The following is a 17,544-nucleotide window of genomic DNA, read 5'->3' on the forward strand; positions in this document are numbered from 1 at the left end:
ACAGGTGACAAAAATGAGTAGACATAAGAAAATTTCCAAAAGAAAAAACATTGAAAAGACTGACTGTTAGTTTACAGATTAGACAGATAAGAGGGGACGTGATAGTGGCATACAAATAATGAATGGTCTGAAGAAGGTAGATCAGGCATTTCTGTTTTCCCTCTCTCATAATACAAGAGCAAGGGAACATTCAATCAAACTGAACGGCAGCAAATTTAAAACTGATAAAAGGAAATACTTCTTATGCTATGCATGATTAAATTGTGGCAGTGAGCTCCACAGTCTACCAATGAGGACAAGAGTTTAGCAGGATTCAAAAAAGGATCCATCATTTATATGGATAATGAGAACATCCACAGTTACAATAACTGTAAAGCTTGTAAGGAATAAAAATCTTCCTGTTTTGGGGTACAAGCTATCCTCTACCTGACAGGACTAGGAAAGAATTTCTCCTATCAAAAGGTTATTCCATGGGTGTTCACTTTAGGATTTCTTGCATCTTCCTTTAAAGCAGCTGATTCTGGACACTGAACTACATGGATCTGATGTATGGCAGTTCCTGTCCAGAATTGCATTGTTACTTTCTGTTCCCAGTTAATCAGAACACATTATTCAAAACTTTCTCAAAATTTCACCATTTTTAGTGACAATTTCCATTCTTGGAGTCTCATTCTGATCTCATTCACACTGGTTTTACATCTGTATTACCTCATTTGCTTGAGCAGAATTACTCCTGGTGAACAGTGTGAACAAGATTAGATTTGTCCCTTGGTCTCAGTCTGGAAGAGACTTTTTTTTTGAAAATTAGAGCAAAATCTATATGGCATGATTGATTTATGTGGAAGTGAAAAGAATGTAAATAATCAAGAATATCAAACTGCCACAAAACTAACAGAAAGGTCTTTTCCATATCTTGGGGTTTGAGGCAAGTATAACACTCTTGGTCACAGTGACCCAGTGTAGAAAAGTCTGAAAATTCAGAATTTATATAGGGATCCTGGGATAGTTGGCCTATAAATACGCATAGGGACTGATCAAATGTCCATTAATATCACTGGAAGTTTTTTCATGGATTTTAATCAGAACTAGATAAGATTATTAATCAAGAACACATTACTTTATACCTGTGGTGGTATAAGCCATAGGATTTCTTGGGCTAGATCGTCAGCTGATGTAAATTAGTGTTGCTCTATTAATGTCCATGGAGCTATGTTGATCTACACTAGCTGAAAACCTGGCCCCTTAATGGACTCTAAAACCATTGTATTTTGCTTTGAGTTTAAACCAACAACATATTTTTGTAGTTACAAAGATTCTTTGACATCATGTTAAAACCTTGTATTTCAGCTACAGCATAAATTAAATCTGTAGTGGCTATAATACTAAGGATGTATTGACTTCTGAAACTCCATTAGGCAGGCTGAGAAGGATATAACCCTTGGAGCTAAATTGCTAGCAGAAAACTATGAGGACAAAAATGGAAAAGGAACAGATCTCACTGTGCTGCACTCATTATACCTAATTCATAATGAAAATGCTCTGCAGCCTACACTTGGAGTTCTCTTCCCCACCCTTTAAGACAACTAACTGTACAATCTTACCAGACAGAGACCTCAAACATAAGTGATCTCATTATGAAAAATAACCTAAAGATCATCAGAATGATCAGGGCTTCAATAATAAAATTTTTCAGCTGTTCTAAAAGCTCTCAACTGCTAATACACAGAAAGTCTGCAGAGCTTACTTTCCCTGCTCTACCTTGTGATGTTTCATCAGTATGAGATATTTTTTCACAATGATGCGACACTGTATAAATATGTGCGTGCTACACCCTACACTCCACTACCTCTGCCATCATTGTAACTGCAAAAACACATATTAAAGCATGTGAAAAATCCAATGGCAGAGCTGTGAAAAACACAGAAAAGAGCATGCAAACTAGGGTGGCCAGATGTCCCGATTTTATAGGGACAGTCTTGATATTCAGGGCTTTGTCTTATATAGGGCACCATTCACCCATCACCCCCTGTCCCGATTTTTCACACTTGCTAGCTGGTCACCCTAAGAAACAAGTAAGGAGCAACCAGAGAGGGAGGAGAACCAGGAAGGACTGAGTCACAGAACCAAGGAAGGACAAGACATCAACAAGAACAAGAAAAATTTGGTCGGCTGTGTCAGTGGTAGCTGACAAGTCAGTGAGGATGGAGTACTGGTTCTGAGCTTTGGCTAGAAGAGGTCATTTTGGTGAAAACCCTTTCATGGAACGCAAGAGGCATAAACTGGATTGGAGAAGGTCTTGAACAGAATTGGAGGAGAGGAACACTATACAACACAATCAGTGAGCTTAAAGATGAAAGGGAAAAAGGAGAGTAATTGAAGAGGCACATGCGGGTCAAGGGTTAGATTTGTGAGACTAAGGGCTTGTCTACATGAGCATTTAGCTTGTAACAAGCTGGGGTGTGAATTTACCCCACACTAGCCTGCCTGTTTGGACTGTCTGTGGGGACCCTGCTAACCTGCACTAACATTTCATTAATGCTCTTTGATCTAGTCTTGATTCAAAAAGTGTCACACATCACTAGATCCAGTCCAACCACCTTTGAACTCATAATTCAGTACAATGTGTAATTTACTTCACTAAGACATAGTTTAGTGTCTGGAGTATGTAACTCTGCAGCTACTTTTTGATCTATTATATAGTGGGCATGAGAAACCTTATGGTTAATTAAAAGAAAATCATCAGAGAATGGGCATCTGTGATAGCTGCCAAAAGGATTACATTTTTGTTTGACGTAAGGTCAAAGAATTTCTTGACAGCAGATACAGTAGATTGTAACATAGCTTGAAAATCCACTGAGATATTAGGGTTGAAATAAGCTTGTAGTGAAAACCTATAATCTGCACACACACACATGGCCCCTTGAGGCAAGGGGTGATAGTGACAGGCTTAGTGGGAAAAAAATGGTCATTTGTTAGCTAAAATTAACTGGTGAAGACAGAGAAAGAATAAACAGTAAAGCTTTCTCTTTTGTTTAGTATTTTTTCTTGTATGTAATCATAAAATTGACATAGAAATAAAATAAGTTAGATCTATTTAAAAAATAAAAGGATTTGGATAGTTAGGGGCATGTTGAGAGTAACTTCACCACTGAGAGTAAGAGGTTCAGTAAGAGGACCTCGGTTAGGTAATATATATTGTGTAGTCTTAACAACAAAGAGTAGGAAGTATTCTTACTCAATTAAAGATTCAAAAAACAAAGCATTATTTTTTTAAATCAAAGTATTATTTAAAGCACTGTTAGCCTTGTTTAATTTCTTTAACATATCTGAGTGATGTCCTTGTTCATTGTTGTCTTTGTGTTTCAAAGCCAAATGAGGATCCTGTTAGAAATATCTATTTGTAAATGGGAATATCTGTGCTTCTGTGTTAAAGTGTGGCTAGCATCACTCATCATAACTTTGTAATAAAGCAAGAAACAGATGTATTGGTTTAGATCCAGCCTAGGCTATTTTTCCCCATTTACATTTAAGCTCTTTGGGGCAGGGACCTTGGTGTATATTTTTAAAGACGCAAATGGCAATCAGTTACCTAACTCCCACTGAAACTTAATTGACATTAGGCACCCTTTGTAAATCTCCCTCTTTGACATTTTACTTGCTTAGAAAGCACTATACGATCCCATTATGATAAATGTAAAGTCACCTTAAATTTGAGATTTTACATATAGTGCAGACAGGGTACTGTCCACCACTATGGGTAGTCTACACTGCAGTAAAAAACCCCGCGGCTGACCCATGCCAGCTGACTCAGGCTCACATGGGTCAGGCTAAGGGGCTGTTTAACTTCAGTGTAGTCAGCTAGGCTCGGGATGGAGCCTGTGCTATAGGACCCTGCAAGGTGGTAGGGTCCCATAGCTCAAGCCCGGACGTCTACACTGCAAGTTCCTGAGCCTGAGCCCCACGAGCCCAAGTCAGCTGGCCTGGGCCAGATGGGTATCTAATTGCAGTGTAGACATATCCTAAGTTACCTAGATGTGCTCTCTCTCTCGTGTGTTGGTTCTGCAGATATATAATAAAAATATTATTTTAGGTACTAACGTAAGTCTATATAACTGTATACACATAGGAAGCAGGTCTGTTGTTAATTTTTATATAGTCACTTTTCAGAGTAGAATGTTTCTTTTAAACAGAAGGACAGTGTTGTACTTAAGACTCTGGACTTGGCCTGAGAGATCTTGGTCCAACTCCCAGGTCTGTCACAGACTTCCTGTGTAACCTTGGACAACCGTCTTAATCTCTCTGGACCTCCGTTCCCAATCTGTAAAATGGGCATAATAATTCCTCTTTGCTACCCCTTGTTTGCCTTGTCTATTTAGATTGTAAATTGCTCAGGGCAGAGACTGTTTCTCAATATATACACACACACACACACACACACACACACAGTGCAGAGCACAATGAGGCTCTGATCTCACTTGGGACCTCTAGGCACTACTGCAATATGAAGTATTAGTAATATTTCTGTTTCCCCACTTATATAATGGGTACAATACTCATCTACTTCACACGCTATGAATTTGTGTTTGTACAATTACTTGAAGATCTCAAGTGCTACATATGTGCTAAATATTATAACAGGAGGATGTAAATGTGGTGATTTTAAGAGTGTCACTTTTGAAAGGTTATATCAATGGATATATTACCTATAGCAAGCCAAAGAAGAATAGTTGCGGTTTATTACTACAGAAATGAACACTTAGTGTAAAATCCTGGCCCCATTGACTATAATGGCAAAATTCCCATTGACTTCAAAAAGCCAGGATTTCACCCTGCAACTTTATTATTTGTCATCTAAGGTGATAATCAAAACACAGAATTTAAGCTCCTTTATAAAATATATGGAAATTGGTGCACTTCTCCATGGAGAGGAAACTTATATAGCATAAATCAATTGAGCTGAATAAAATACATGGTTGGGTCATGTTTATTTTATGCATGACTCATAGTGCACTTTCCATCTGCAAGCCATAAGGTGCTTACAGTCAGTGCATACTAATGTGAATTCGGGTTTAGGAGGATGTCGATTTTTACTAGAAACAAAATATTGGCTTGGAGAAAAGCACACCAGTGTTTTCAGAAATATTTTCTTTCCCAGCATAAAACACTGTTGTCAGGTCAAGGACACTCATACTCCTACATTTGCAACTCATCAGTCAGTTGCTTTCTGGTCATCATTTTGCATTTTAGGATGGATTACGGTTCTTGTTTACTTTCTACCATACGTAACACAGGGCGTGTTAACCTAGGAAGACTGGTTTTAAACTGTGGGCACCTCAGTACCTGGGTTACACACACAAACTGAATGCAGTGGGACTACTGAGGAACTCTGAGCATTTGAATAGGTCTTTGCAGGGTCTGGACTTGATTTACTTTTCATTATTTATATAGGGGGGTTTGTACTTAAATCAGGTTGGGCAATATTTTTTAAAAAATAAATTAATCTATATCACCTTTTGGTTTTCATGCACTAGCATAATGTTGCAATATATAGATAGATACAGATTATTGGTAGTCTGTATGCATATAGACAGCTTTCAGAGTAGCAGTCGTGTTAGTCTGTATTCGCAAAAAGAAAAGGAGGACTTGTGGCACCTTAGAGACTAACAAATTTATTTGAGCATAAGCTTTCGTGAGCTACAGCTCACTTCATCCGATGAAGTGAGCTGTAGCTCACGAAAGCTTATGCTCAAATAAATTTGTTAGTCTCTAAGGTGCCACAAGTCCTCCTTTTCTTTCTGTATGCATACAATTATCATATGTAATTAATTTTTTTGGGTAGGGACCACTACTTTATTATGTTTTTGTAAAGTATATAGTACATCAGGGGTCCTGATCCATAACTACATGATTGCCCCTACTGTAATACAAATAATAATAAATAATAGCATATATAGTGTGTGCCTGTGACAGTTGTCGGTCGGTCCTCCGAGCCCCTAGGGGCGATGGAGAGCAATGGTCTCCGTGGCAGGCCTCGGCCCCACCTCCCGGGCGTTGGGGAATTAGTGGGGAAGGTGTGCCGGCCGGAGTCAGCAGCGCGCCCCTCAGGCAGGGCGGCGCCGGCAAGAGTCAGCAGCGCGCCCCTCAGGCAGGGCGGCGCCGGCAAGAGTCAGCAGCGCGCCCCTCAGGCAGGGCGGCGCCGGCAAGAGTCAGCAGCGCGCCCCTCAGGCAGGGCGGCGCCGGCAAGAGTCAGCAGCGCGCCCCTCAGGCAGGGCGGCGCCGGCAAGAGTCAGCAGCGCGCCCCTCAGGCAGGGCGGCGCCGGCAAGAGTCAGCAGCGCGCCCCTCAGGCAGGGCGGCGCCGGCAAGAGTCAGCAGCGCGCCCCTCAGGCAGGGCGGCGCCGGGGTAGGGGAACGCAGGCCCACCCAACTCCACTGCGTTCCAGCCCAGGGCCCTGACAGTGGCGGGAGGCGAAGGTCCCGCCGCTGGGTCAGCGGGGCAATTCGCACCCGCTGACCAAACACACCCACCGCATGGTGCAGTTCTGCCCCTGGGCTACTTCCTACCCAGTCTCTCTCAGGCGGGTCGCTCCGGTCCCTCCATCTCCTCCGGGTATTCCGCTGCGGGCAGCTCCGGAACCTCCATCTCCTCTGGATAATCCGCTGCGGGCAGCTCTGGTTCCTCCGGATAATCCGCTGCGGGCAGCCCCGGTTCCTCCGGGTATTCAGCGGCCGGCAGCCCTGGTTGCCACAGGCCTTCCCCCCGGTAAGGCTCCTCCTTGCCCAGGGCTTCGCCTGGGTCAGCAGCAGGATCACGAGGGAGCAGCCAGCCACCTGTGTCTGTCTCCCTCCCTGGTGCTCTCCTCACTGGGCAGAGAGCCCTGCCCTTTGTACTTCCTGCCCCACCCTTCCCCTTCCGGGGATTGGCGGAGGCTTGGCCTGGCCCCGCCCACTCAGGCCCAGAGGGTGGCTCTTTACCCTCTGGTTCAGAGGGGAGCCACCCTGGCTCCCTACAGTGCTTATGTATGAACATGCATATACAAGCACACTAAAAAAAGGATATAATTTTTAAACTGATAGTGGTCTCAGTCCTGCAACTATCTTTCTTACCAGACTTCTTGCACCTGCGCAGAGACCCTTTGAAGATAATAGGGCTCCACCAGGGTGCAGGAATCTGCCTGTGAACAGCCAATTGCAAGACTGGGACCAGCATCTCTTCAAAATGTTGTGCTAGGAATTACTAGTCTTATTAAATAGATACAATCTCATTTACCTGCTGGTCTATGTGGTATTTTTCAAGAACTCTGAGTTATAGAGTCACTTCTTTTGTGTATAAATGACTGTTAATGGAAAGGCTCAGGGACAAAGCCTAAGGCCTGTGATGCCATCAGCAGCATAGCTTTGTTTTACGTAGACCTTTATTTCCTAAAACACAAACATATAGAGTGGAGCTTAGCTGCTCTCCCTCCCTCATGTCCTGCTGTTCTGCATCCTCCACACCTGCTGTTCTCTGACTCCTCTAACTCTTCGCCTTTCTCCCTCCGTCCCCCTCAGGTTTTCAGCTCAAGACTGGTGGACAAAGGTTTCAGTAGCGCTTCCCTTGGCCATGCAGAGTTGTAACCCTTAATTTTTAATAAGGAGCTGATGTTGAGAGAGTTCACTGTGCTCCAAATTTAGCTTTTCAATTTAAAAACCTATAAGATGGTATGGCTGCAGGGAAGCAGGCTCTAGGACTCCAGCTGATCAGTTTCTTAAAATCAGCTTTTTATATTCTTTAAGATTATTGCAGCTGTTTAGCCAGTCAAAAGCCAGGTTACCTTCTTTAGATATCTGACATATTGATCAATAACTTGGGCTAGCACAAAAGGGGGCTCTGAGCGGAAACATAGCTTCCCCACTTCTTCTAAAGGCTGAGGGGATCTTCCTTTCCTGTCCCTGGCATGAACTGGCAGTGCTCCCTCACAGCTCCCCTTCCTGTGGAAGTCTACTTTAAAAGCTGTCTCTAGCCATTGTTATTGACAACAATAACTTGTAACGGATGGATGTGACTATGATGTTCCTAACAGTGGCACAAGAGTGCAAGTACCAACCTCAGGGCAGACTGTTAAAAAACCAGGGCACAAACCCCAAATTGATCATGCGTTCTAAATGCAGATTTCACCAACCAACTGCACCGAGTACAAACTCCTAAGGCACCTTAACAGCCTTAAATGGAATCACAGCCAGTCCCTTTGGATACTCCAGATTGTCTTGCCGCCCAGATGAGTGTATCTCTGTGACTGATGGCCCTTATGACCAAGAATCATAGCAATAGTCAGGTTACTCCTAGTCCCAAAGTCCCAAAGTCACTTACTCCAGGTCAGTTACACCTTAGATCGCACACCAAGGATAATGCTTGTAGCAAATCCTATAATAAACTATATGAAGATTTATTAAATAGGAAAAGGAAATGAGAGCGTTATTTACAAGATTAAGGCCATGTCTGCACTACAAATTTTGGTCGATAAAAGTTATGTCGGTATTAAGCCACCACAGTTAATATATCACTAGTATTACTGGCATAGCTATGTCAGTTTGATGTGTGGGGTATTTTCTACTGGCACCATTTATGCTTGTAAAAGCCCTAGCGTAGGTGTAGCTATACTTACAGTGGTCAGGAGAACCAGCATAAGCTATGCAGATCTGAGCACTTTTATGTCAATTACAACACTAGAGGATTTTGCAGCAAAATCCTCTCTCTGCAGATAAGGCCTAAAACTGTAATCTCTTTGGGGCAGGGGCTATCTTTATTATTGTTGTTGTTGTTTGTTATTTATTTTTCATTAATTATTAATTGATTTATTTATTTTATTTTACTATTACCTCTAATCCTACTACCACATGAGCAGGCCAGGCCTAACACAATAAGACCCTCATCCCTAATATGGCCTCTGATAATAACACTACAAATATTAGCCAACAGTAACGTGCAAATCAATGGTTTCAGAGTAGCAGCCGTGTTAGTCTGTATCCGTAAGAAGAAAAGGAGTACTTGTGGCACCTTAGAGACTAACAAATTTATTAGAACATAAGCTTTCGTGAGCTGTCACGAAAGCTTATGCTCTAATAAATTTGTTAGTCTCTAAGGTGCCACAAGTACTCCTTTTCTTTTTGTGCAAATTAATGTTAAGGTGCTATCCATACACTGTCATATAATATGCTTTTAAGATGAGTAAAGTATCCAGACGTGGTGGTGACCTGAACTTGTTTGATACTGTCGTTATATTTTGTAAATTCTTCTACTGAATCCTCATGGTTGTCTTGGTCTTACATTTTTCACTTAAAAAAAAACAATTATAACTTATATTTATCTAACTATGTTTAAAGATGCAATATCTTTCCTTCCTGTACTCTGAGGTGCTTATGTGTTTTTACATCAAGGCTGCTTGTCACATGAAGCAGTTCTTTCTTTTGGCGATGTCTTTCTTTCCAATGACTCACAAGACTCCTAGATAAGCAGGCAGACAGGGTGCATAGGCAACCAAAGCTGTGTACACAATAGCACAGGGAGAGCCAAAATGCACCAACTCATGTGACTAAAGCCTGCTGACATATTCCATCAATTAAACAATAAAACATAGAACATTGAGCTTACAGTTTCAAACACTATGGCATCCATGGTCCATCGTGAGCAGAGTGGGGCTATAGGCCAATGAGTTCAGATTACAGTGCAACCAGAAGCTCTCAGCCAGTGAAAATGAAAAGCTGCCTTCCCATTATTTCTCACTTATACATCTGCTCTACTCATTAGCAACAACATCACAGAACCCTCCTCTGGAATTCTCTTTTTTCCCTAATCTCTCTGAGTTGCATTTTCACCAGTGAAAATACTAATATAATACTTTTTCATCAAAGGATCTCAACCACTTTACAAAGATGAGCGAGTACCATTATTTCCGTAACCTGAACCATAGAGGGAAGAAACATCTTGCCCAAGACTATGCAGAAGGTCATTGATTGGCTGGGCTTGGAAAAGAACCCCCCAGTCTCTTGGCTCCCACCCAGTCCTATGATCCACCCACTGGACTTGCGACAAGCTGCTTACACTGATAAAACAATGCTTTCCTCATCCCTCCAAGCTTAATACTCCAAACTCATTTTAAATCCCCCAACTGTCTAGTCTAACTATTAACAATAATAATATTCTCCAGCTACTGCCTTGCAATTTATAACATTCCTACCTCCAACTTCACTTTTATGGCCAAATGTTAGGAAATATTTCACCTCTTCTTGATTCACTTATTCTACCTGCTGCTCTGTCCAAATAGCTCAGGGAGCATCCTGAGCTACACAGCACTGAATCTGACTGTTTCACCCAGCAATAGAGAACAGCAGGCACAAAGGGAGAAGCAAGAAGAGGTCAAAAATGTTCCCTTTATTTTGCAATCAGGGGTTATATAATAGATGCAGTTCCCTGTTTTTTTTTAAGCAAAAAACCCTGATTCCTTCATATGCTTGGCCTTCGATGCATAGTACTAGTCTGTACTACTAGCATCTGTTTATCTGTCTTTGGCATTTTTCACACACCTATCACTGTGGCATCCGGACACCAGTATCTAGTACTAATGCAGTACTGCCAGCCCCAAGTGTTCAAAAATCATGAGTCAGGCCTAAAAAAATCATGCAATTTTTAAATTTTTAAAAAAGTGAAACATTTGGGTTTCTTTTTACTTGTCTTCTGGTTTTTGATTCCAGGAGCAGGGGTTTAAGGAAAAAATTAAGACTTATGATTGTGATGGGGATCCCCAGGTACAACCTGGAACTGTGGGACCACTGTGCATCCTTAACTCTCTTGCCTGGGCTGTCTCTCACAAACCTATGCCAGTGACAAGCAGCAACACCCCACCAGGCACTGTGATCACTCAGCCATCAACATGTAGAGTCCCACACCAGCTGTATTACATGACTGCTCCCTGAGCCACTCATGAATCATACAGAGAGACACCAATTCCCCCCCAATCCCCAGCCTTGCACCCCAGAAATACACCGTTTTCACACTGCTCAAGGTTCCCTTGGACAGTGTAAGCTCATGAATAAGTTCACCATTCTGACAATAGGGTAGTAGATGTGCCCTTGTTAGATGTGACCTGAGCTGAGATTTCCACAAGCATTTCAACCAAAACCACACTGTTTTAGGTAATATATAAAACAAATGTATTAACTTCAGAAAGCTAGATTTAGGTGATTATTAAGTAGCAGAAACTAAAGTTGGTTACCTAAGAAACCAAAATAAATTTGCAGTTTAAATTCTAAATTCTAACTTTAACAGACTAAGCAAGATTTGAATCAAATAGTCTCTCACCCCACTGGATGTTACAGATAGCTTACAGTTTTCAGTGCTCAGACTGAACACCCTTCTAGCCTGGGATCTCTCTCTTTCCAAGTCTTTGTAGTGCAGATGATCATCCAGGTGTTGAGATGGAGGGAGGGGGGAGAGAGATCATGTGATCATGACACTGTCTCTCTTTTTATACTTTCTTCAAGTTGCTAGAAAGATCCCCGCTGTGACCTGGGGCCAGGCAGTCTCCATTACTGACCTGCACTCTCTGGGAGAGTGGATTCTTTTTGATGGGCCATCAACGCCTGTCTGGCTCTCCTTTGTTGCAACCGAAAGGCTAGCTGTGGGTGTTTGCCAAACTCACAACATATTTCAGTAACACATATAGCAATACTTCATAACTTCACATATAATGATACAATCCAACAGGATATTAATGTTCAACTGATCAAGACTTTTAAAATGATACTTCACAAGGTACACTTTGTACAAAACATATCATAATTTATATGACAGTGGTGAATATGGGGTTCCAGGGTGCTACTTTGAAGTATAGAGTGCCACAAGGATACTAATTGGTAATACTGATTCATAGATTGATAGATTATAAATCCAGAAGAGACCGTTGTAATCATCTAGCCTGACTTGTATAACACAGGCGATAGGACTTCCCTGAATTGATTACTGTTTGAACTAGAGCGTCTCTTTTAGGAAAAAAACATACAATTTTGATTTTAAAATTGCCAGTGACTGAGAATCCATCAAAACCTTTGGTAAATTATTCCAGTGATTAATTACCCTCACTGTTAAAAATGTTTCTAGTGTGAATTGGTTTAATTTCAACTTCAAGCCACTGGGTCTTGTTCTACCACTCTCGGCTAGTCTGAAAAGCCCTCTATTCTCAAATTTCTGTTTCCTTTGTATCTACTTTGATCAAGGCACCCTTTAACCTTATCTTTCTTGATCTTTCTTAAGATAAGAAGACTAATAATTGGGCCTATCAATTTACTTTAATTGTGAGCTCAGCTGTAAAAAGTATGTGAAAGTTCATAAAATGTCACAATAACTATAATAACACATGTTGATGGGAAAAGACATAAAAAGGAGACAAAAAGACTGAATTAGTCTAAACACAAAGGCTTCTGATATAACTCAAGGACTGTGTTAAGATCACGCTTGGTAAACATGAAATATGGCTCAGGAAATCAGTGAACCAAAATAGGTGTGTCGGCAATTAGGCCTAATTGATGGACAAAATAATGAGGGGATGGGCTATTCCACTCACTATGCTCTTTGTGGGTCCTTAAAGAAAGAGACTTTGGCGGGGAAAGAAAAAAGAACTGTATGGAGGTTACTGGAGCGAGCTTCACCATCATCGCTGCCATCCCTACCATTTCTTGGGACCCCAAGCCTTAGTCCTCCTGATCCTGAGGGATGTCCTGACCAGAGCAGGCCAGAGACAGGGATCCAGCTGACATCACCACTCCTACCCAAACACCACCTGAGATGAAATGGGATCAGACTTTAACAACAATGGCTCCAGCTCATCATGACTAACTTCTTCTCTTTTCCCCAAAAGGAGAGTTATTGCTGTCTTTGATACCATCTAAGAAACTGTCAAAAAAGGGGTGGGGGGCTTTTTGAAAACTCTCTCCAGCTAAAAGGAAAGGGATCAAGGGATGCTGTTAAAACAAAAGCCTTATGTAATACTTTACATTTCAAATGGAACTGTTTTTCCTTCTTTTCTTTATCTTTAATAAAACGGATGTTTAATGAGGTGTGTGCCATGGTACTAAGCATGCTGAGGTCTCTTAAGGTCTGGGGTTTGGTATACACTGTTAAATGTCAGACAGTGACTGGGTTATGTTAAAATCTTTGGCCCATATATTCCATCTAATCCCGTGGTCTCCAACCTTTTTATACATAAGATCACTTTTTGAATTTAAGTGCAACCCAGGATCTGCCCTGCCCCACTCACTCTAGGCCCTCCCCCGCATTCGCTGCCCCCCCCCCACTCACTTTCACCAGATTGGGGTGGGGTTGGGGAGGGGGTGTGGGTTCTGGGCTGGGGCTGAAGGTTTTGGAGTGTGGAATGGAGCTCTGGGCTGAGCCTGGGGCAGGGGTTGGGGTGCAGGAGGGGGTGCAGGGTGCAGGCTCTGGGAGGGAGTTTGGGTGAGGGAGAGGGCTCCGGGCTGGGGCAGTATGTTGGGGTGCAGGAGGGGGTTTGGGGTGCTGGCTCCAGAAAGGGGAGCAGGGCTGGGGCAGGGAGTATGGGATGCTGGCTCCAGCAGGGGGCTCAGAGCTAGGGGTTGGGGTGCGGTGCCAAGTGATCCAAATCCCTCTGTATCAGTGACCTGCTCTCTTCATTATTTACCACTCCCTCAATCTTTATTTCATCTGTAAAATTTATCAGTTGTGATTTTTTTTTCTTCTAGGTCATTGATAAAAATGTTAAATAGAATACCAACAAAAACAGGTCCCCTTTGGACCACACTAAAAACACAGCTGCTCAATGATGATGCCTTGTTTGGTTACATTTGGAGATCCAGCCATTTAATGTGTGCCATAAGTTTATTTTGTATCATTCTAGTTTCTTAATCAAAATGTCATGAGTTACCAAGTCAAATACCTTACAGAACTGTAAGTATATCACATTAACACTGTTACCTTTATCAACCAAATATGTAATCTCATAAAAAAATCAAGTTAGTTTGACAGGGTTTATTTTCCATAAACCCACGTTGATTGGCTTTAATTTTATTACCTTCCTTTTTCTTTGTCAATAGAGTCCCGAATCAGCCACTCTATTATCTTTCCTGGGATCGAAGGCAGACTGAAAGGCCTATAATTACCCAGGTCGTCCTGCTTACCCTTGGCACATTAGCCTTTTTCCAGTCCTCTGGAACTTTCCCAGTGTTCCAAGACTTACAGAAAATCAACATTAATAGTCCACAGAACTCTTGATCAGCCTTAGGTCACTCAAGTTGAACTCACCTTTTGCGTGTGAGCGTGTGAGAGAGAGATTTGGTGGTCTGTAGAAGACACCAACTACTTCCCCATCTTGTGCTTTATCTATTAGAATGTTTATCTATCCACATTCAAGAACATTTGCTTCTGAGTTGTCGGTGATAAGTAGTAATTTTTTTGACATAGTGTGCCATTCCCCTCTCTCCTTTTCTCCACTCCATCCTTCCAAAATAGATTTAACCCATTCATTTTTAACATTCTAGTCATGCCAATCATCCCATCCGGTTCCAGTAATACCAGCTAGATAAAATTTATGCACACAACTGAGCAACTCCAGTTCCTCTTGTTTATTATCCAGGCTACTAACATTGGTGAATAAGCAATAAAAGAATTTCTTCTCTTCATGCCCTTTGGTATCACAGCTAATGTAGTACTAACTTTAGATATACTGCCATGGAAGACAGGATAGGGTGTACTGCAGCACTCTAGGTACCAGGCATAGGGTCTACTCCCATTGACATAAATGGTAAAATTCACTTTGGGGCAGATCCTCAACAACAGTCAAAGAATGCTCAGCATAACTGATGGGGTAGAACAAACATGGATTTAAGACAACTTTTTACTCCTCCAATCTTGGGGCTGGTGTGGGCTGGACCAGCCTTGGACATAAATTAAAGCAGCCTTTTTATGGCGGCTGTCAGGTGGACTGCCGAGGAACTGGGTAGGTGAACAAGCTTGCAGGAAATCAAGCAGACTTCCATCAGAGTTGATGGACATTTCAATTTCCACAAATCAGCAAATTCTGATAAAAAACATTTTGTAAAATTTTTTCCGACTGGCTCTGTTATCTAACCCAATTAGTGAACTACTGCATCTTCTAATGCATTGGTTTTCAACCTGTACTCTGTGGTTCTCTGGGGGTCCGCAGACTGTGTCTAAAATTTCCAATGGAGTCTGCACCTCCATTCAAAAATGTTTAGGGGTCTGCAAATGAAAAAAGGTTAAGAACCACTGTTCTAATGGGATGAACCTAGGTGTTGCTTGTAAGTATTTAAAAGTAAAAATGATTGATTTATTTTTAGAGCAGTTAAGGAATTAAAAAAATTAATCATGATTAATCATGCGATTAATCACATTCTTAAACAATAATAGAATACCATTTATTTAAATATTTTTGGATGTTTTCTACATTTTCAAATATATTGATTTCAACTACAACACAGAATACAAAGTGTACAGTGCTCACTTTATATTTATTTTTATTACAAATATTTTCACAGTAAAAACCAAAAGAAATATATTCATCTAATACAAGTACTGTAGTGCAATCTCTTTATCATGAAAGTTGAAGTTACAAATGTAGAATTATGTACAAAAAGAACTGTATTCAAAAAATAAAACAATGTAAAACTTTAGAGTCTACAAGTCCATGCAGTCCTACTTCAGCCAATCGCTCAGATAAAAAAGTTTGGTTACAATTTGCAGGAGATAATGTTGCTCGCTTCTTGTTTACAATGTCACCTGAAAGTGAGAACAGGAGTTTGCATGGCACTGTTGTAGCCAGTGTCACAAAATATTTACGTGCCAGACGCACTAAAGATTCATATGTCCCTTCATGCCTCAATCACCATTCCAGAGGACATGCATCCATGCTGATGACGGGTTTTACTCTATAACAATCTAAAGCACAGCAGACCGACGTATGTTCATTTTCATCATCTGAGTCAGATGCCACCAGCAGCTTGATTTTCATATTTTTGGTGGTTTGGGTTTTGTAGTTTCCTCATTGGAGTGTTTCTCTTTTAAGATTTCCAAAAGCATGCTCCACACCCATCCTGATCAGATTTTGGATGGCACTTCAGATTCTTAAACCTTGGGTTGAGTGCTGTAGCTATTTTTAGAAATCTCACATTGGTGCTTTCTTTGTGTTTTGTCAGTTCTGCTGTGAAAGTGTTCTTAAAATGAACAACATGCACTGGGTCATCATCCAAGACTGCTATAACATGAAACATATGATAGAATATCAGTAAAACAGAACAGGAGATATACAATTCTCCCCCAAAGAGTTCAGTCACAAATTTAATTAACACGCTGTTTTTTTAACGAGCATCATTAGCATGGAAGCGTGTCCTCTGGAATGGTGGCAGAAGCATGAAGGGGCATACAAATGTTTAGCATATCTGGCACATAAATATCTTGCAACACCGGCTACAAAAGTGCTATGCGAACTCCTGTTCTCACTTTCAGGTGACGTAAATAAGAAGCAGGCAGCATTATTTCCCGTAAAAGTAAACAAACTTGTCTGTCTTAGCGATTGGCTGAACAAGAAGTAGGACTGAGTGGACTTGTAGGCTCTAAAGTTTTACCTTGTTTTGTTTTTGAGTGCAGTTATGTAACAAAAAAATCTACATTTGTAAGTTAGACTTTCACAATAAAGAGACTGCACTACAGTACTTGTACGAGGTGAATTGAAAAATACTATTTCTTTTGTTTATCATTTTTACAGTGGAAATATTTGTAATAAAAAATAATAATATAAAGTGAGCACTGTACATTTTGTATTTTATGTTGTAATAGAAATCAATATATTTAAAAATGTAGAAAAATATCCAAAAATATTTAATAAATTTCAATTGGTATTCTATTGTTTAACAGTGCGATTAATCACGATTAATTTTTTGAGATAATCGCATGAGTTAACTGGAACTGATCGACAGCCCTATTTATTTTAAATCGTTTTAACTCCCCTAGTTCTTCTAGACATACTAAAATAGCCCAGTTTTCTGACAGCATTCCACTGCCTGAGACATGGCCTCTTACGTTACAAAGTTTGGCGTGAATAGCCAACCAAGCACTCCCTTTGGCTCACCTCTACTTCGTGTTGTAGAATATAAAGGGTATACATAACTCACACTATTTAATGTACACATAGCTAAATAAAAGGATAGCATATTTTAAAATTTCGTATGTGAAATGTGTTTTTCCATGCAACAGTTGCAGTGGAAGTAAGACAGTTTTGTTTTCGCATTGTATTACTCTAAACCAGTGATCACCAACCGCTTGATCGTGATCGACTGGTTGATCCTAGAGGATCTCCCAGTCGATCGCAATATCCGGTGGTGCAGCGTGGCTGCCTCTAAAGCAGACTCCCTGCTTACCCCAGCCCCACACTGCTCCCAGAAGTGGCCAGCCCAGCCTCATGGCCCTGAGGGAGGGGGAGCCGGGGTCTCCCTCTGCGCGCTGCTCCTGCCTGCAAGCACCACCC

The 17,544-nt window shown here is 41.3% G+C and overlaps 1 protein-coding gene across 6 annotated transcripts in view; it reads left to right on the forward strand.

The window, feature by feature from the left end:
- SHISAL1 (shisa like 1) overlaps nt 1–17,544 on the forward strand; it is a 283,823-nt gene that overhangs the window by 187,768 nt on the left and 78,511 nt on the right. The gene's annotated exons all lie outside the window — the stretch shown is intronic.

Source organism: Chelonia mydas, chromosome 1, assembly GCF_015237465.2.
Source record: "Chelonia mydas isolate rCheMyd1 chromosome 1, rCheMyd1.pri.v2, whole genome shotgun sequence".
NCBI classification, from domain to species: domain Eukaryota; kingdom Metazoa; phylum Chordata; order Testudines; family Cheloniidae; genus Chelonia; species Chelonia mydas.